We start from the raw sequence: 20068 nt of genomic DNA on the forward strand, positions 1-20068 counted from the left end.
AGTAGCCTGGCAGCTGTGCAGAGGATAAAAAGGTACTTTCAAAAATACCCTTAATGAGCACACAGATGTATAAGGCTAGTTATAATGCCCAACTTATAATATTGGCCTTGACCTGCTACCATTCCCCAGAGTCAGTTTGGGATTTCAGCAAGCTGAAATGAAATGTCTGAGAACCTAGCTGTGTTTGCAGACTTTACCTGATTCTAGATTAACTGTGTCCTTTTTGTCATCGCTTTAATTTCCTAAAGTCTAAAACTTCCCTTCCTTACTGAAACCACCACTATACACCTCCAGTCAGTGGACAAAGGATTCAAGAGCATGTGAGCAAAGCGTTCCTTGCAAAGCATATGTGCGCCTCAACATTTTGAAAGAGCCCTACATCATATTTGACTTTTTAAAAAAGGTGGCTCAGCGTAAATTACTTTAAAGGATGTTCTTTCCTCAGCACTTTCACATGCTTTGTCTTAAGTTTTGCTGGTCTGTGAATATTGAGACTTGAAAGGGTTGTATTGATATTTTTAACTACATCTGAACATCAAGCTGTTTTTTTCCCTCTTGCAGCATCACCTGTCATAAAGATTCTGCAGTCCGACATCAACTGATGATTATATTTTTAATGTGCAAGGCAGAACAAAATCCAGATTGCTCTACCATGGACTGGCTTTGCAGGACGAGTTATAGTAAAAACCTACTGCTTTTGCCACTGAAAACTGGTGTGGACAAAGCATTAGGAAATGACATACTCTAGGGGACAAGATGATCTAATGCACCTTTCATATCTAACTTTAAGAATCAGACCTTGTGGTGACCCCTGATTTTGCCTGTTCAGAAGCATTGGTGGCTTTCCTAACTTTTCTGTGCATCATTGGCTTGCTCATAAGTTTCCTTTTTAATAACTTTAATGCTGCATTTTATGTATTTTGTATCTGTCTGATTCCAGTTATTAGCTCTTAAGAAAACTTTTCACATGCAAAAAAGAATTCTGCCCACAAAACATTACCCGTAACTTCTTCCCATTTTACAGAGGAAGAAACCTGAAAGGGAGGGTAAGTGACTTGCCCAAGATCTTGCAGTAAGCCAATGGTACTGAATCCAGAAGTCCTGATTAGTCTAGTGATTACAGAACAGGAGAGATCATGTTCTCTCTGTACTGGTAATAACTCTTTGGAATGAGGGGCTCTAGCTACACTATATTTCTCTTCCCTCTCTTATTTAATCACTAGGGAGTCTTAAATAAGATCTGTTCCCTAGGATTTCATCATTTCATGCTGCTTAATCCCCACTTGAAGTTACTATCCCCTGTGCATGACTTTATAATCATAATCATGGCAACCACAATGTTATAAATAGAGGAGTAAATCCTGTATCCTTTATGCCACCAATATTCCCATTTACTCCCATAAGAATTTGCGGGGATAAGAGTAATGTAGAATTCAGCCCAGAGATGAATCCAAAGCACACCCCAGGAGCCAAACCTCCCCAGACTTTTGGAAAGTTGCAATCTGAATTTGTGGGTGGAGGTGGGGGAGGGATGGAGGGACTTGTCTCCAGTTACAAACAGGATTATGGGCTCAGGTAGTGACTAAGCAGCAAAATCTGATTGATCAATGCTATTTTCATAAGGACATCTCTAGTAATGTGACAGAAGGGGAGAAAACGTTTCTGAATAGTATTAGAAATGGGCCTGAGCTGTGGAGGTCGTGTCCAAACTTCTCTAAGGTCTGGGGGTATTTGGGCCCATCTCTTTATAAATGTGCTGCAGCATTCCTTGTTCAGCAGCTTATTTGTCTGAACAGTATGTTGACTGACATTTCTCTTGCACATGTTCCCGGGCATGGTCTGGTCTCTCCGAAAAGATACCTTTTTATTCTGTTTTGTTTTTCCCTCTCCCTGATGCGGTAGAATCATAGTATATCAGGGACCTCAGGAGGTCATCTAGTCCAACCCCCTGCTCAAAGCAGGACCAGTCCCCAACTAAATCATCCCAGCCAGAGCTTTGTCAAGCCTGACCTTAAAAACTTCTAAGGAAGGAGATTCTACCACCTCCCTAGGTAATGCATTCCAGTGTTTCACCACCCTCCTAGTGAAGAAGTTTTTCTTAATATCTAACCTAAACCTCCCCCACTGCAACTTGAGACCATTACTCCTTGTCCTGTCCTCTTCTACCACTGAGAATAGTCTAGAACCATCCTCTCTGGAACCACCTCTCAGGTATTTGAAAGCAGCTATCAAATCCCCCCTCATTCTTCTCTTCTGCAGACTAAACAATCCCAGTTCCCTCAGCCTCTCCTCATAAGTCATGTGTTCCAGACCCCTAATCATTTTTGTTGCCCTTTGCTGGACTCTCTCCAGTTTATCCACATCCTTCTTGTAGTGTGGGGCCCAAAACTGGACACAGTAGTCCAGATGAGGCCTCACCAATGTCGAATAGAGGGGGACGATCACGTCCCTCGATCTGCTGGTAATGCCCCTACTTATACATCCCAAAATGCCATTGGCCTTCTTGGCAACAAGGGCACACTGCTGACTCATATCCAGCTTCTCGTCCACTGTCACCCCTAGGTCCTTTTCTGCAGAACTGCTGCCTAGCCATTCGGTCCCTAGTCTGTAGCTGTGCATTGGGTTCTTCCGTCCTAAGTGCAGGACCCTGCACTTATCCTTATTGAACCTCATCAGATTTCTTTTGGCCCAATCCTCCAATTTGTCTAGGTCCCTCTGTATCCTATCCGTGCCCTTCAGCGTATCTACCACTCCTCCCAGTTTAGTATCATCCACAAATTTGCTGAAAGTGCAATCCACACCATCCTCCAGATCATTTATGAAGATATTGAACAAAACCGGCCCCAGGACCGACCCTTGGGGCACTCCACTTGACACCGGCTGCCAACTAGACATGGAGCCATTGATCGCTACCCGTTGAGCCCGACAATCTAGCCAACTTTCTACCCACCTTATAGTGCATTCATCCAGCCTGTACTTCTTTAACTTGCTGACAAGAATACTGTGGGAGACCGTGTCAAAAGCTTTGCTAAAGTCAAGAAACAATACATCCACTGCTTTCCCTTCATCCACAGAACCAGTAATCTCATCATAGAAGGCGATTAGATTAGTCAGACATGACCTTCCCTTGGTGAATCCATGCTGACTGTTCCTGATCACTTTCCTCTCATGCAAGTGCTTCAGGATTGATTCCTTGAGGACCTGCTCCATGATTTTTCCATGGACTGAGGTGAGGCTGACTGGCCTGTAGTTCCCAGGATCCTCCTTCTTCCCTTTTTTAAAGATTGGCACTACATTAGCCTTTTTCCAGTCATCCGGGACTTCCCCGGTTCGCCACGAGTTTTCAAAGATAATGGCCAATGGCTCTGCAATCACAGCCACCAATTCCTTTAGCACTCTCGGATGCAACTCGTCGGGCCCCATGGACTTGTGCACGTCCAGCTTTTCTAAATAGTCCCTAACTATTTAGAAAGAGAAAACAAGGATTATGCTGGCAAGGCCTGACTCTTGCACTCTTCTATGAAAAGATGCCAATTCTAGACCTATGCAGGAATTATCTGGAAGCAGCTATTCTGCTTTCTTCTTTTCTAAAAGATACTAAAATTGTGAAAGGCTTGTCCATTTTTTCAACTAACTTTTTTTTATCAAAACACTTTTTTCAGCCAATTTAAGTACTTATTTTATTTAGTGTGTGTGTGCATCCTTTTTTTCTATTAACCTTATTAATGCAGTATCTGAGCACCTCATATCTGTTTGGATTTAACATCACTACACTCCTATGAGGCAGGGGAGGATTATTATCCCTATTTTATAGATAAGGCACTGTGGTACAGAGAGATTAAGGGTATGTCTACACTTGCAGAGTTTTTGTGCTATAAATTTCACCGGTGATAGGGAAAGCGCTGGTTTGTGTGACCCCTGAAGAATTAAGTGAGTAGAGTGTGTTTACACGAACAGCACTTCCGTCACTGATGAGAGCAGCGCTGTAGGGCAGCTATCCCACAGTGCAGCTCTCTTGATAAGTCTTGTGGGAAGGGAGAGGGGGGTGAGCGGAAGGCATTCTGGGTCTTTGATCAGTGCCCTGTGCTGCCCTGCTTGATGTCCCAGCAGCCCCATTACTTCCTTGTTTCTTGTGGCATTTTTTTTTTTAAAACCCCCTACTATCTGGCTGCTTTTCCTGCCATATCTACAAGCAAAAGGAAAGGGAGTTTCAAACTTCATGGGGCTTATGGGGGGCAGACATCTGTTTACCTGGCGTCAGAGCAGCGGAGATGCTGGCCAGAATGGTCACTTTTGGAACTGTGGGATAGCCTTCTGAGGCCAAAAGGTGTTTACACTGGTAGAATGTGTTTTCACTTTTACAACAGTGCAAAAAGAACAGTGGTAAGAGCTGTATGCCTTTCGTGAAGGTGGTTTTCTTTTTGCTATGAAAGTTCTGAGTTTCATTGCAAAAAGTCATTAACAAGTGTAGATGCTCCCGCAGTTCAAGTGCAAAAGGACTTTTTGCACTTTAAATGGTAGGTGTAGACATAGCCGTAGTAACTTGTCTAAGGTTACTCAGTAAGTCTGTAGCAGAGCCCTGGGTTGAACTCAGGTCTCCTGAGTACCAGTTCAGCACCTTAATAATCTTCTTCTCTAGGAAGGATCTTGTCTTTGAAGCTTAATGGTTTAGACCAGAGATTGGTTTAGAAATAGGTTATGGGGATATATAGAGCCTTTCATATCTAGGCTTGTATTAAATCCAAGGGTGAAATCCTGGTCTCATTGACTTAAATGCAGGCAGGGTTTCACTCCATGTCAGTAATGGTTAATCACTAATGTAGATGTGAGAGCTGTTTGGTGGCCTTTTGTAATTAGTCTGGTGGTGGTAGTGCTGTTACTTCAAAAGGATCAGCGCACCCTTTGGCAATTATAATCTCAGGTTGCTAGTCCTTGGGATGGCGGGGGCGGGAAGTGACCTGGCTGAATGAGGGATGGTAACTGAACTCCCTCTCATCCCTGGAAAATGCTGGTATTGTGATATGTTTACCTGTACTGCTGATAACTGGAAGACTTTAATCTCTAATGCTTCCAGCTCAGAAGGGGTAGGGCTTTTGTTGCTCAGGTAGGATCTGTTTACTATCTCAGCATCTAAAAGGTCAGAATTCTTCACAAATCTAAAAACCTGAGGAGAAGAATCCTCAAAGGAAGGAAATTGAGAGAAGTAGGTTGGGTTTTTTCTCTTACCCCACCCAAATGGACTAAAGGCTGATGCCACCCAGAACTCTAGTTCTGACTGTGGAGGAGTTTGTCAATATCTTCTGAAGACTTTATAAAGAGTTACTGAGCGTTTTTCAAAAGCATTGGGATAATGTTTATTCTCAGATAATACTCTTCCTTTGCTCACATGGCTGATCACAAGCAGCTCCATATACTACTCCCTTTTCATTTTATTTTTTACTTTTGACTGTTCTTCCTTTAGAATGACTGAGGAGACACTTCTTTAAAATTTGCTTGGCTCTGCACTTCACACATAGACTTTACACAGAGATTGAGAATTACCTTCCAGCACTTTGTGAACTGTAAGTACGATTTGGACATGGAATTTATTTATTTATTTACTTACTTATTTACTTATTTATTTAGTAAAGAAAATATTTTGATAAGACTTCAGGGTTTTTCCTGATGCTGGGAGGAGTTTGTACCTTTCCCATGGCTTAGGTTAGGATCACTTATAGCGTGGACTAGAGGCTCTGGTAAGGGAGGGTCACTTCAGGAGTTTCCTTGGAATTTTTTTTTTTGGTCCCCCTCCCTCCCAGGGCAAGGGTTTTTTTTTTTGTTTTTTTTGGGGGGAGGGGGTTGTTTCCCCTCCTCCTTCTCCCTTTTGGCATAGATGTGAGTGCTGCCTTCAGAGTAAGGATGTCTCATCCTGATCCCAGTTGCACCAGTATAATTCCAATGATTTTAATGGAGCTGCTCCTTATTTTGCCCCACTGAGAGCAGAATCAGACCCACATTTTAAAGGGATGCATCCATGTAAAATACTTTTATTTTTAAAAATGATATGTACTTACTTGCATTACAGATATCTTAAATACATAAAATGGAAGATTTTTACAAATGCATGCATGTGTACATGCCAATCAAAAGTGCATGTACAGTAATCAGAATGACACACTAAATAACCAGTACTTGGCAATTAATGAGTTGACTCAGTAAGTTGAATCTCACACAACCAGCTTCTGCAAAAGCTGCTTAAAATAGGTTCAGAGGCATCTGTAAAGATTCTGCAAAACTTCTGAGGCAGTGTGATCTGATGGACGGGGCACTAAACTTGAACTCATGTCTGTGGGGTCCTGGCCCTGCCAGTGACTTCCTATGTGACATTGGGGAAGTCATGTCACACTTCTGTGCCTCAGTTTCTCCTCTCACCTTTTGTCTTCTCTGTATAGATTGTAAACTTTTGGCCGGGGTCCCTTACACTGTGTCTGCAGAGTGCCGTGCACAGTGGAGCCCTAACCTTTAGATAAGGGGTTCTCCCATCAATTTTTTTGGTGTCCTTAGAGTGCGGCCACCAACCCTTGCTGGTGGCCGCTCTGACAATTTTTCCTAAAATACTTAACTTTAGGAAAAACAAATAAATGTGCGCATACCCATGTCCAAATCCATTGTAATTTATTCATGTAGGATTTTTTTTCCCCAGACTCAATAATAAAAAGAATGCACAGTTGTCTCTATTCTTTACTGGACCTAAACAGAATAGAAAAAAGGTGTTTTGCACATTCTCGTCTCCCCCCCCCCCCCCCCCCCCCTGGTTGTTTTGGCTGCTATTTTCTTTAGACTTGCTAGATACTAAGTCTGTGAAAAGTGATATTAACAAACATTCAAATATCACTTTTTACAGCAGACTTACTCAACCCTGGCGAGCCCTGGATGTGGAGGTGGGTTCGTAGGCAGAGGGGGTCAGGGACGAAAGGGCATTGGGGGAGGCAGTGGGGGCCAGGGGTGATGGGGAGTGGTGAGCTCGGGGCCAGAGCCCACCATCTTGTGGCCGGGGAATGAAGCCCGAAGCGCCGTGGCTGGAATCTGCCTCCCCAGGGCTGAAGCCCAACCCACTGCCCCTGGGAAGGTGGGGAACTCGCTGGTCTCCTGCTCCTCCAGCTTTTGTGTCTCCAGAGGGAAGCAGGGCCCAACCACTGCTGGTGGCCCTGTGGGAGGGGCCACTGCTTTAACCCACCCTCAATCATTGCCCAGGAGGCTGTGGCTGCAAGAAAGCCCCTGGTTGCCACATTTGAGAAACACTGCTACCGCTATTGTAATATTAATAAATATTGAAGATCTTGGAGAAAAATGTTACAGTAATGAGATTTTGCGGGTGGTCAGTTTTGTTATGTGATCATCCACTTACTACAACTCAGGGTAGTGTTATAAAATGTAATTCCATTTTTTGTTTTTAAAAGACATTGCTAGTATGTTCAGGCGTGTGTGTGTGTGTGTGTGTGTGTGTGTGCAAAAGTCAGGCCATACCAGAGTTCAGTGCTGCATGTGCAACATTAACTCTGTCCTCTTGTGTATGTGTGTATCCATTAAGGAGGATGCAACACTTCTTCATGGCTTCACAGATTGTCCTCTGCCAGCACAAATAAACTAGACTGTAATAGGAATGATTCCCCCAGTTAACATACGAATGGCTGTACTGGGTCAGACCAAAGTAACCGATCTTCCGACAGTGGCCAATGCCAGGTGCTTCCGAGGGAATGAACAGGGATCACGTCACCCATTCCCATCTTCTGGCAAACAGCTTAGGGACACCATCCCTGCCCATCCTAGCTAATAGCCATGGATGGACCTATCCTCCATGAATTTATCTAGTTCTTTTTTGAACCCTGTCTTGGCCTTCACAACATCCTCTGGCAGAGTTCCACAGGTTGACTGTGCATTGTGTGAAGAATTACTTCCTTTGGTTTGTTTTAAACCTGCTGCCTATTAATTTCATTTGGTGACCCCCTAGTTCTTGTGTCATGAGAAGTCGTAAATGACACTTCCTTATTTACTTTCTCTATGCCCATCATGATTTTATAGACCTCTATCCTATCCCTGCCTAGTCGTCTCTGTTCCAAACTGAAAAGTCCCAGTCTTATTAATCTCTCCTCATATGGAAGCTGTTCCATACCCCCTAATAATTTTTGTTCCCTTTTCTGAATCTTTTCCAATTCTAATATCTTTTTTGAGATGGGACAACCACATCTGCACGCAGTATTCAAGATGTGGGTGTACCATGGGTTTATATAGAGGCAATATGATATTTTCTGTCATCTTATCTATCCCTTTCTTAATGATTTCCAACATGGTTAGATTTTTTGACTGCTGCTTCACATGGAGTGGATGTTTTCAGAGAAGTATGGATGTTCACAATGACTCCAAGATCTCTTTCTTGAGTGGTAACAGCTAATTTAGACCCAGTCATTTCAGATGTATAGTTGGGATTATGAGATTCCAGTGTGCATTACTTTGCATTTATCAACACTGAATTTCATCTGCCATTTTGTTGCCCGGTTACACAGTTTTGTGAGATCCCTTTGTAACTCTTCGCAGTCTGCTTGGGACTTACCTATCTTGAGTAGTTTTGTATCATCTGTAAATTTTGTCACCTCACAGTTTACCCCTTTTTCCAGATCATTTATGAATATGTTGAATAAGACTGGTCCCAATACAGACCCCTGTGGGACACCACTGTTTTCCTCTCTCCATTCTGAAAAATGACGGTTTATTCTTACCCTTCGGTTCCTATCTTTTAACCAGTTACTGATCCATTAGAGGACCTTGCCTCTTATCCCATGACTGCTTACTTAAGACCCTTTGGTGAGGGACCTTGTCCAAGTCTTTCTGAAAATCTAACTACACTGGATCCCCCTTGTCCACATGTTTGCTGACTCCCTCAAAGAATTCTGGTAGATAGGTGAGGCATGATTTTCCTTTACAAAAACCATGTTGACTCTTCCCCAACAAATTATGTTTATCTGTGTGTCTGAGATTCTGTTCTTTACTATATTTTCAACCAGTTTGCCCAGTACTGAAGTCAGGCTTACGAGCCTGTAATTGCTGGGATCTCCTCTGGAGCCCTTTTTAAAAATTGGTGTCACCTTAGCTATCCTGCAGTCAACTGGTACAGAAGCTGATTTAAATGACCGGTTACAAACCACAGTTAGTAGTCCTGCAATTTCACATTTGAATTCCTTCAGAACTCTTGGGTGAATACCATCTGGTCCTGATGACTTATTTCTGTTTATCAGTTTGTTCCAAAACCACCTCTAATAACACCTCAATCTGGGACAGTTCCTCAGATTTATCACCTAAAAAGAAGGGCTCAGGGTTGGGAATCTCCTTCACATTCTCAGCCATGAAGACTGATGTGAAGAATTTATTTAGTTTCTCTGCAATGGCCGTATCATTCTTGAGTTCTCCTCCTTTAGAACCTTGATTGTCCAGTAGCCCCACTGCTTATTTAGCAGGCTTCTTGCTTAAGGAGTACTTAACATTTTTTTGCTATTACTTTTTGAGTCTTTGGCTAGCTGTTCTCAAATCTTTTTTTGGTCTTCCTAATTCTGTTTTTACACTGGTCCTCTCTGCTCATGTTCCCCATCCCTACTGAGCCCTATTCCTAGACTCCCTACCCAGGCTTCTCCTCCAGTTAGTCTTGTCTTCTCCCCCTGGCTCCTTGTCCCAGTGATCCCCCTGTGTTCTGGCTCTTTGTCAGATCTGTGTTTCCTCCCTGCTCCCACCCTAGTCCTAGTCTACACTAGAAAATTAGGTCAGTTTAATTATGTCAGTCGGGTGTGAAAAATCCACACTCCTGAGTGAGGGCGTTAAGACAGCCTAATTTTCTAGTGTAGCTAGCACTAGGTCAACAGAAGAATTCTGTTGATGTAGCTACCAGCTCTCTGGGAGGCTGATACCTACACTGACAGAGAACCCCTCCCCTCAGTATACGTAGTGTCTACATTGAAGTGCTACAGTAGGACAGCTGTAGTGGTGCAGCTATGTGTCTCTTTTTAAGCCTAGACAACCCCCTAGTCTCTACCCTTGCTCCCCCCCCCCCCCCCGCCAGTCTCCAGTTTCGGTCTCTGCTCCAGGCTTTTTGTCCCAATCCTAGGTCTGACTCTTGTCCCCTTGGCACTTGAATCTGACTGCTTCCTTCTCCATGCTACCTGAGTGGCACCAGGGGCTCATCAAGAGCACAGGAGAGATGGGCTCCCTTCTGTCTGTTCCAGTGCCCAGCCCCACACTGGAGCACCTAGGACAGGGGTGGGCAAACGACACGGGACCGTCCTGCCTGGCCCTTGAGCTCCTGGCTGGGGAGGCCTCTCCCCTGCTGTTCCCCCCTCCCCCGCAGCCATGCCGCTGTGCAGGCAGCGCTCTGGCCCGCCGCTCCTGCCGGGTAGCATGGCTTGTGCCCGCCCACCTCTCAGGCTTTCCAATAAGCCTGTCCTGCCGCTCTGAGTGGTATGGTAAGGGAGCGGAGGTTGGATAAAGGGGCAGGAGGTCCTGAGGGGCAGTCAGGGGACAGGGAGCGGTTGGATGGGGAGCGGTCAGGAGACAGGGAGGGTTAGATGGAGGTGGGGGGGGTCCCGGGAGGGAGTGGTCAGGGGACAAGGAGCAGGGGGTGGGTTGGATACGGGGCAGTGGGTCCCAGGAGGGAGTGGTCAGGGGACAGGGAGCAGGGGGGTTGGATGGGTCAGGGGTTCAGAGGGGGGTGGGAAGTGGGAGGGGGCGGATAGGGGGCAGGGGCCAGGCTGTATGGGGAGGCACAGCTTTCCCTATCTGACCCTCCATACTGTTTCGCAACCCCGATGTGGCCCTCAGGCCAAAAAGTTTGCCTACCCCTGATCTAGGAGCAGGCATTGTAGGGAAAAATCTGGCTTTGCCTCCCTAGCCCTGGGCTGAAGGGCACATGCTCAGTTGCTCTGTGGTGGTGATGCATGTGCAGTCTGGTTAGTGCTGGGAGCTGAGAGCGTGCCGCCTAAGCATTTTCCTTGAGGACAAAATCTTCTGAGGCTTTTGGATATTAGACTCTAGGAAGTGTCAGCTAATCATGTGTAAGGTGTTTTGTTTGTTTTTGTTTTGTTTTTTCCCCAGAGGCTTATAACTGGGCCAGATTTGGTTGGACTTTCCTAGGAATGGCAGAAAGCAGATTCCTGAAACACAAGCCACTCCTGCCAAATTTCAAGTCCCTTCTCTAAAGCTTGAAGGTGCTACACTTTCTAGAGCTTTCCAAAGAAAAGGTTGTCAAAACCTTTTTACCATTGAAAAGCATATTTTTCCCAGCCTCATTCTTGGAAACAGCTGAAACATTTTGGCTGAGTCTCTCTCCCCCCCTCCCCCCCCCCCCCCAAAAAAAAAAAAAAAAAAAAAGTCTGAGACATACCCAACATGGAAAAGTTCACTTTGAAAGGTTAGTTTGGCAAAGTATAAGCAACTGCTAACAAGGTCTTCTAATGAGGAAGTTGGCACAACCTTAATAGGCAGGGTGACCAGCCCTGCCTATAATTAACCATCCATCCCTTATTCCTCTAGTCCAGGGTGTCTGAAACTTCATTGCACCACGACCCCCTTCTGACAACAGAAATTACTACACGACCCTGGGAAGGGGGATTGAAGCAGGGCTGAAGTCCAAGCCCTGCTGCCTGAGGGCAAAGCCAAAGCCTGAGCCCTGCCACCCAGAAGGGGGGCTTTAGCCCTGGCCGGGGGGAGGGGGCTGTAAACTGAGCCCCGCTGCCCATGGCTAAAGCGAAAACCTGAGCCCTGCCGCCTAGGACTGAAGCTGAAGGGGTTTCAACCCTGGGTGGTGGAGCTCAGACTTTGGCTTCAGCCCCGGGCTCCAGCATGTCTAACTCCAGCCCTGGCCACCCCATTAAAATGGGGTCACGACCCACAGTTTGAGAACCGCTGCTCTAGTCTGAGATTATTCTGAGGGGAGCAATGATGCAGTGTGTGATAGGAAAGCATATCTGGCTTGGTGTGTCTGGTCTGAACTCATTCCTAGCTTGCTAGCATGCAGATAGGTCTGCACTGAAAAGTGTTGGGTATGGTCTTGATTGAAGACAAAACAGATGGGGTATGTAGAACACACCAGCTTGTGCTCAGTTTGTGCTTCGTTGTCTAGGCACTAGAAAAAGTCAACAACTGTGTTTTTCCTTTTCTTCCCTTCCCCTTTTCAAATCAATTCTTCCAGTTTTCTGCCCTTACAGACGCTTGCAGGGAGAGAAGGAATGTGTCTCTGTTGGAGACCTGTTGCTGTCCTAGCAGCATGCTTTCATCCCACTGTGGGAGCTGTGCTTGTCAGGGTACTTTTATACAGGGCTTCTAAAAAGCAAACTCCCCAAGTTGTGGTCCCCTACAGCAGGAAAGGATTGTCTAGTTGTGATTAAAGTACAGGGTTAGGAGTCAGGAGTCCTGGGTTCTGTACCTGGCCCAGATACAGGGTTTTCCTTCAGACCTAGCACAAATATCAGGTTATCTCAGATGAAAAAAATATTCTTATCCAACTTGTGGGGGTGCAGCCTAACTTAAATATTGGAAGTGTGCTGAGATCCTGTTTTGTGTGGTAAGGCAGCAGAACCCCTACAACCAGTCCTTGCCTAAGTGATTGTATAACCTTCTGTATCTCTGGGAGGCACATTTATGGTGTCCTGAGATAAACAGATCTAAGCAATCCTGTTTCATGTTGAATGGATCCTGACATGCTTCATGCACTGTTGTCCAAACTGTAGGGATCAGTAAACCCACTACTGAAATTTTACCACCTCTGGGGTGGAAAACGTCACTGCTTAACAACTGCACAGCAAGATGCATAAGCTGGGAACGGCATGTGAAGAATACGAGGGCAAATAAGAGATGGTGTGGGCTGGAGCAGCTCTATTTGAACCTGGTCTGAATTGGCTCTCTGGAGACAATGGAAATGACTGGGGGGCATTTTAATGAAGACAGAATGTGGGTAGCCAAGCTGAGATGTGGTCAGGGCAGCAGCTGACAAAAAGCAACATAGATCTTTCATCCGTTTTAGGCATGTAATCTTGACATTGCTCCTTACACTGGGATTGGATAATAAGTATGTTCCAAGCACTTCCTTTGCATGTAGGCACCAGCATCCTTTTTCTCCTTGAAGTGTTCTGTTTCCTTTGCTTAACATACCTTTGTGCACACTCAACACCTACCATGTTAATGGGATGTTAGCACCTCACCAGGATCAGCAAATTAATTGGATCCCTTGGTGCACCAATGTTTCTGGCTGGTTTCTCATCTGCATCCTCTACCTAGAGCCATGAGGACCTCAGGTACCTGCATTGCCAGTGAACAAATGTATCCTGGATTTAAAGGAGCACTGTTTAATCTTCAGGGGCTTCAGAATGAGCTATTTTAGATCTAGGATGAATTATTTACCTCAGAAGTGGGCTGTGAAGGCAGCATGTGACTCCCCCCACCAGATACACGAAGTGTGGTTTGATGCTCTATACTGACCCCCCCCCCCCCCCCGGTAAATTAAGGAGTGGCATTGATGGGCTCTGAAAGGAATTTCATCCATAGCGTTGGGCTTTGAGCAGAGTGTGCATGGAGCCAGTGAAGCAGTGAGACGGACATGAGGGCTCTCCAAAGAGAGTGTACACGGTATGCCCCTAAAAAGCACATGCATGTATCAGGACAGTCAGACTACCTCTCCAATACTGAGGGACAGTCTGTGAAGACTTCAGCTTGGGTGGAAAAGGATCATTGCGTATTCATGGCTGGAACCTATATTTCCTCTCAGTTGTCTGGATCATGATACAGCATTGCCTGCTGACACCTTGGTCTTATAAATGCAGTTGCCCGTATCCTTGCTACTGTCTGCCCTGTTATGTGCCACTTAGGTGTGGCCCTCAACAAGTTTCCAGTTTGACCTTCTGAGTAAAGTCTGGGTTAGGGTGACCAGATGTCCCGATTTTATAGGGACAGCCCTGATTTTTGAGCCTTTTTCTTATATAGGCTCCAATTTCTCTCTCCTCTCCCCCACCCCATCCTGATTTTTCACACTTGCTATCTGGTCACCCTAGTTCGGGTGCAGTTTCATCTACACGTACTGTATCACTTGTTTAGCTTCATTTCAACAATATAGACTCACTCGCTCACTTAGTTGGAGGTTCCCTTTTCAATCTGGGAATGACCTGTTCAGCCTGGATGAATCCAGGAGCACTTCAGTGTGTGTAGAAAAATGTTCAGCTGTGTTGAGATCCACTGATAACTTTTTAAAAAAAAATCAAATCACTGTTAAAAGAGATAAAAATGGATTCTAAATTCCGAACAATTAATTATTCATGATAAAACAATGTGCCCTTTAGTTTATTTTTTTATATAATATATATAAATAAAAACGCATCTTCATTTGAGCTTGGCTCCTCTTAGCCAAAGCTGGAGGGAAATGAAAAGGATAAGATGAAAATGCTCCTATCATGCAGGCAATTGTCAGGTCTGCTTTTGAAACAGAATTGTTTGGTGCTTTTCCTGCTTGACTCCTACCGTCAGGAATAATGGCCATTAGTTATGCATGGGGAGGAAGGATTTTTCTCTTTTTATGACTAGGGCACAGGACTGACAACTGAGTGACCATGGATCTATTTCTGGCCCTGCTACTTACTGTCTCAGTGTGACATTGAATAAGTTACTTCGCTTCCTTTCTCCCTGCATTTTCCCTTCTGTAAAATGCGGGTGATACCTACCTCCTGGACTCAAATGTAAGGAAAGTTTATTCAGATCAAAATGGTATAGCCACTTCATTTGAGAATCCAGAAACCAGACTGATCTTGGCATCCTGCTTAAACTATAAACCTCTGGACACCTACAGCTTTCCAGAGCAGATGAGAGACTCCACCTGGTAGGATGATAAAATTCACAGGACCCATCATCTTGGAGGAATTCAGCATCCTCATGAGTGACTTACAGAAGGACTCTTTCTGTCTCTTCCCCCCCCCCCCCCCCTTAAAACTCCACTGAAGCTGTTGCTCTCAACCCACAACGTTTTTAACCAGGCCACAGATGCTATGGAACTAACAGGAAACACTAACTCTTTCTCAAATCTTTTTCTAGTGTTTTTTTTTTTAAAAAAAAAAGGTAAAATGACTTTGTGGGCAGGCTTATGGTCCTGCATTTTCTGTTTTTTATAGTTAGAGCACTGCCATCTTCATGGGGCTGAATCTATAACCTGCCATTAAGCTCTTTAGGTTCTGGAAGGCAAAGTCCTCTTGAATAAAAAAAAACAAAAACCCTTGTTTTTCAAGGAATCGTAATGTGGGTGGAAGTGAAAGGGGCCACATACAGACACCTGGAACCTGAAGTTCTCTAATCCCAGAACAGGTGAAAACCAGCCTGGGCGGCCTCAGTCCATACTTCCCCTGCCAAGCAAATGTGCCAGGGGGCATGGGCAACGTTCCCTCTAATTTCTTCCATCCATGTGCGGAATTAATTTTATGTGCACCGAGGTATGTGCGGATGTGCGCCACCAGTAGAAACAAAAAACCTAGATATAATATATGTATTTTTTTAAAGTTACCATAGGGATAATTACTCTAGCCAGGACAGGTTAGGCATTTTAGAACTCCCTACTCAAAGAATTTACCTTTAAGTATAAGAGAAATAATTATGAAATGCATAGATCAGTCAAAACAGTAAAATAACATACTTTGAAAAAATAAAATTACAGAGAATATGTGTGTTGTAGGAAATACCAAGAAGTAACAACAACAACAACAAAAATACAAGTATGTGCTGGGAGGTGAGGGAGGGAGTGTCCGTCTGTGTCTGAGACACGCCATGTGCTGTCTCTTTAAGGCACCCACTGAAAGTTCTCCTGCTCTGTCCTGACTCTGAGCCCTGTCTCCACTACCCCCGCTCTGCTGAGATGGGGTACATGGCTTGAAGGAGGGGGGAGAAATACAAGTTGGCTGCTGGGGAAGTCTGACAGTGCACTGTCTCTTTAAGAAAGGCACTCATGCCCGGAGGCTGGAGTCTTCAGACTGCGGCAGCTCTGAGTCCTGAGCAGGCTGTCCCCTCTGCCCTGCTCTGTGGAGATGGGGTATAGGGGTGGGGAAAGGGGATCCTGGGAGGGTCCCGGGAGCAGCTGCAGGAGCAATGTGGCTTCAAAGCAGCAGGGGGAGGGGTACCTGAACACAGACTCCCAGATGTGTGCGCTCTGCTAATCAGCTGTGTGGCACTTAAATCTCTCCTGGGCAGCCACGCAACTGTGCAGCTTACAGGGAACACAGGACATGGGACTTCAGTTTCCATGGGCCATTTGATCCTTCACTTTTCTACTGAGACTGCCATTGAGCAAGCCAATTAGTGCTGACAGCAAATGACTTTATTTACTTCTGGGTGGGGGAGAACTCTCTAGAGACTGGACTGCAGCTATCTTTTTGGATGAGGGGGGCAGCGTGTATGGGTGGTGGAGGTAGAGTGTGTGTGTGCGCGTGCGCGCGGAGGGGGAGGAACAGCTCTTTAGTGCCCTGACTCTAGTTACTACTGGTCTGTGTTAAAACTTCAGGTGGTGACGAACCTCACAGCTTATTAAATCCCTAAGATACCCAGTTGTCTGGATTATATCATATTTGTTTTAATAAAGCCAAATGATAAATGTGCATCATCCTTTTGCAGCTACAGCACAAATGAGTGCTAGGGGCATAGCCTGTGAGGAGAAAGAGTGTCCAGAATGCTTTGCAGTCTGGTTATTTCAAGCTGCAGAGAAGCCTGTGCAAGGCGGCGTGGAATCTGGGAGGTGCAAAGGTGGCATAAAATCAAATTTGGCTTCCATTGCCTGCCCTAGGTTGTGGCTTCTGAGCGGCACAGGGCTAATTTGGCCCTTAGGCCATGTCTACGCTATCACTTATGCCAGCAAAATTTGTTGCTCAGGGGTGTGAAAAAACACCCTCCTCCAGTGACGCAAGTTTTGCCAGCATAGGTGATGGTGTGAATAGGTACTGCTGCTCTTTGTGGATGGTTTAATTATGAGGGCTCTCCTGTTGGCGTAGAGCGGCTACACGAGAGAATTTAGTGGTGTAGCTGCATCGGTACTGCTGTGTTGCTGTAAAGTCTCTAAGACTATGTCTACACTAGTCTTAACTATAGTGTGTGCTACTTATTGTTTGTGTGTGTGTGTTGGGGGGAGGGGAGGAGGAGGGAAAACAGGGCGGGGATTAAATATTGGATCAAAGCACTTCACAAACTCTTTGAATGCTGTATATTATATAAATGCCAGATCAGCATCCTAGCTTCTTGCACTTGAATTTCTCATGCTGGTTGTTTGAATTAATTTGTGTCCTTGTGCTTGTTTTTCCTTTGCCTAGCTGCTCCTTGCGCCTTCCCAGATGTCTCTTCTGACCAAACTTCTTTGTCTTTCATTGTTCTACTTGCTTTCAGTCTTCCTTTTTGCATAAAGTGTACTCTTTTAAAGCTTGGTTTCCTAGGGTCCACTGAAAATTGATGGAGTGGAGCATTCAAAGTTTTAGTTGCAGGAAATAAAATACTAATTTCAGCTGTATCCTTCCTATATCCCATCTGATTTTAAATACAGACGGGGGTTACAAACAAAGATAGTTTTAAGCTATTTTTTTCGTGAATGCAGGAACAGATTTTAAACAAAAACCTTTTAGAGTGACATTTTTAGTGCATTCTTTATCTGTGTTTAGGGAAGTATCTGAGCCCTTTACATTACTAGCTGTAATCTGTCTCCCACAGAAGTTTCAGTCTCTCTCCCTCTCGACCACCACCAAAACCCAAACAAAACAAAGATTAATGCATAGACAGGAAGTGTATTGGGTGTAATTGCTAGTAGATCTCTGCATTTTATTTTGGTTTCACCCAAAAACCGACGTTTCTGTGGTTTGCTTGAGTAGATTTATTATGAACTCCTGCTGTGCACTAATTTGACATTTTTGGCAGCTCTGTAAATTTTAAAACATCCTTTAACAGTCTGCTAGCCATGTGAAATAAAACATTGTGATGGGAACAAAAGCAACTTGTTTGTGTGTGTGTTACTCCGCCAATAATACCAAATACGTTTGTCCTCGCCCTGATAAGACCTCTGCGTAAAGATTCCTTTCTCTTGGCTTCTAGTTGGATAATGCCACCCTGATATCTCCCCTTGCTGTTAAAATACTTCTGTTCCTCAACTTTCAAGAGCAGAAGGGGTGCTGTGTTAGGAATGGAAAAATCTGTGAGTTAGAGAATCTGCAGATTACTGGGTTCACAATAGTAGTTCTGTTAGACCAAAGTTCCACCCTTTGTTTGAAAGTGCCCTATCCAGTGGTTAAACCCGGGGGGGCTGTTGTGTTGGTTTGTGTTGTAACTGAGATTGGGGCTTGTCAAGGTTCCTTCCCCACTCTGAACTCTAGGGTACAGATGTGGGGACCTGCATGAAAACCTCCTAAGCTTACTTTTACCAGCTTAGGTTAAAACTTCCCCAAGGTACAAACTATTTTACCTTTTGCCCTTGGATTTCCACTGCCACCACCAAACTTTATCTGGGTTCCTGAGAAAACGTAGTTTGGACACGTCTTTCCCCCCAAAATCCTCCCAACCCTTGCACCCCACTTCCTGGGGAAGGTTTAGTAAAAATCCTCACCAACTTGCACAGGTGACCACAGACCCAAACCCTTGGATCTTAGAACAATGAAAAAGCGTTCAGTTTTCTTACAAGAAGACTTTTAATAGAAGTAAAAAAGGAATCACCTCTGTAAAATCAGGATGGTAGATACCTTAAAGGGTAATTAGATTCAAACATAGAGAATCCCTCTAGGCAAAACCTTAAGTTACAAAAAGACGCACAGACAGGAATATTCATTCTATTCAGCACAGCTCTTTTCTCAGCCACTTAAAGAAATCATAATCTAACACATACCTAGCTAGATTACTTGCTAAGTTCTAAGACTCCATTCCTGTTCTGTCTCCGGCAAAAGCATCACACAGACAGACACAGACCCTTTGTTTTTCTCCCTCCTCCCAGCTTTTGAAAGTATCTTGTCTCCTCATTGGTCATTTTGGCCAGGTGTCAGCGAGGTTACCTTTAGCTTCTTAACCCTTTACAGGTGAGAGGATTTTTCCTCTGGCCAGGAGGGATTTTAAAGGGGTTTACCCTTCCCTTTATATTTATGACAGGGCTCCACTCTGCTATGCCCTGTATGTGCATCCAGTAAGACTGGCATCATCCCGAAGATCTTACAGTCTAAATAGACAAAACAGACTAGGTAGGAGGGGAAACAGAGGTGAAGTGACTTGCCCAAGGTCACACAGCAGGTCAGGGACGGAACTGGGAATAGAACAGAGGTCTCTTGAGTCCCAATCTAATGTTCTATATGCTGGACCTATCTGAAGCACTTCAGAGGATGGCAATGCCTTAGTATGACATAGGGAGAGAGAGTTTTAGCTGAGCAGGACCCAGACCACTTATGGGTTCATATATCAAACCCAAACCTTAAACAGTGCCCAAAAACCAGCCAGAAACTTCAGTGCAGATTATGGAGTCCAGATGTGGAACACTGTAAAGCTAGAGGCCCATGTGCAAGAATAGTGCAGGATCTGCAGAAGTTTCAGACCCAGGACAAAAAAGGACAGGAACACTCGATTGAGGTGCCTCCTTGTGGAGGCAGTGCTCCATCCTTCTTCGGAGCCAATTTAGGTGGAATTGGCACCGTGTACTTCTGTGTCAGTAAGAAGTGCCCTGGCATCTCTGAGGGAGGTGCAATGCTGTTCTGCATCCCTGGCACCGAGAAAGGACTCTGCACTGTTGGCATGGGATTCCTGGCACTGACGTGAGTTCCCAATACAGAAGAAGTCCATTCCGGCATGGGAATCTCAACGCTGCTCACCATTGCTGGTGCCAAAGAAAAAACAGAAAATGCCAGATCTGGGGTGTTCTCCAAACCCCAAGGTCTGCAGGCCATGGGGACATTGGTAGAGTGCGATCCATGCTGGGCCACTCAGAGCTGTCAGCAGGGCATGCAGCACTGTTGACTCTGGCCGCAGGAAGAGCGCCGTTTAGTCCAGTACCTTTGGACTCCACGCCTAG

At 45.0% G+C, this 20068-nt stretch overlaps 1 protein-coding gene across 3 annotated transcripts in view; it reads left to right on the forward strand.

Annotated features, from left to right (window-relative positions):
- PTPRA (protein tyrosine phosphatase receptor type A) overlaps positions 1 to 20068 on the forward strand; it is a 262183-nt gene that overhangs the window by 33784 nt on the left and 208331 nt on the right. The window contains exon 2 of one of the 3 annotated variants that reach the window (XM_048846355.2): positions 5462 to 5561. The exons of the other annotated variants lie outside the window; for them this stretch is intronic. The gene's annotated coding sequence lies outside the window, so the exon portion shown is untranslated. The remainder of the gene's footprint in view (positions 1 to 5461; positions 5562 to 20068) is intronic. 3 annotated transcript variants of the gene reach the window in all.

This window comes from Caretta caretta, chromosome 4 (genome assembly GCF_965140235.1).
Source record: "Caretta caretta isolate rCarCar2 chromosome 4, rCarCar1.hap1, whole genome shotgun sequence".
Classification (NCBI taxonomy): Eukaryota; Metazoa; Chordata; order Testudines; family Cheloniidae; genus Caretta; species Caretta caretta.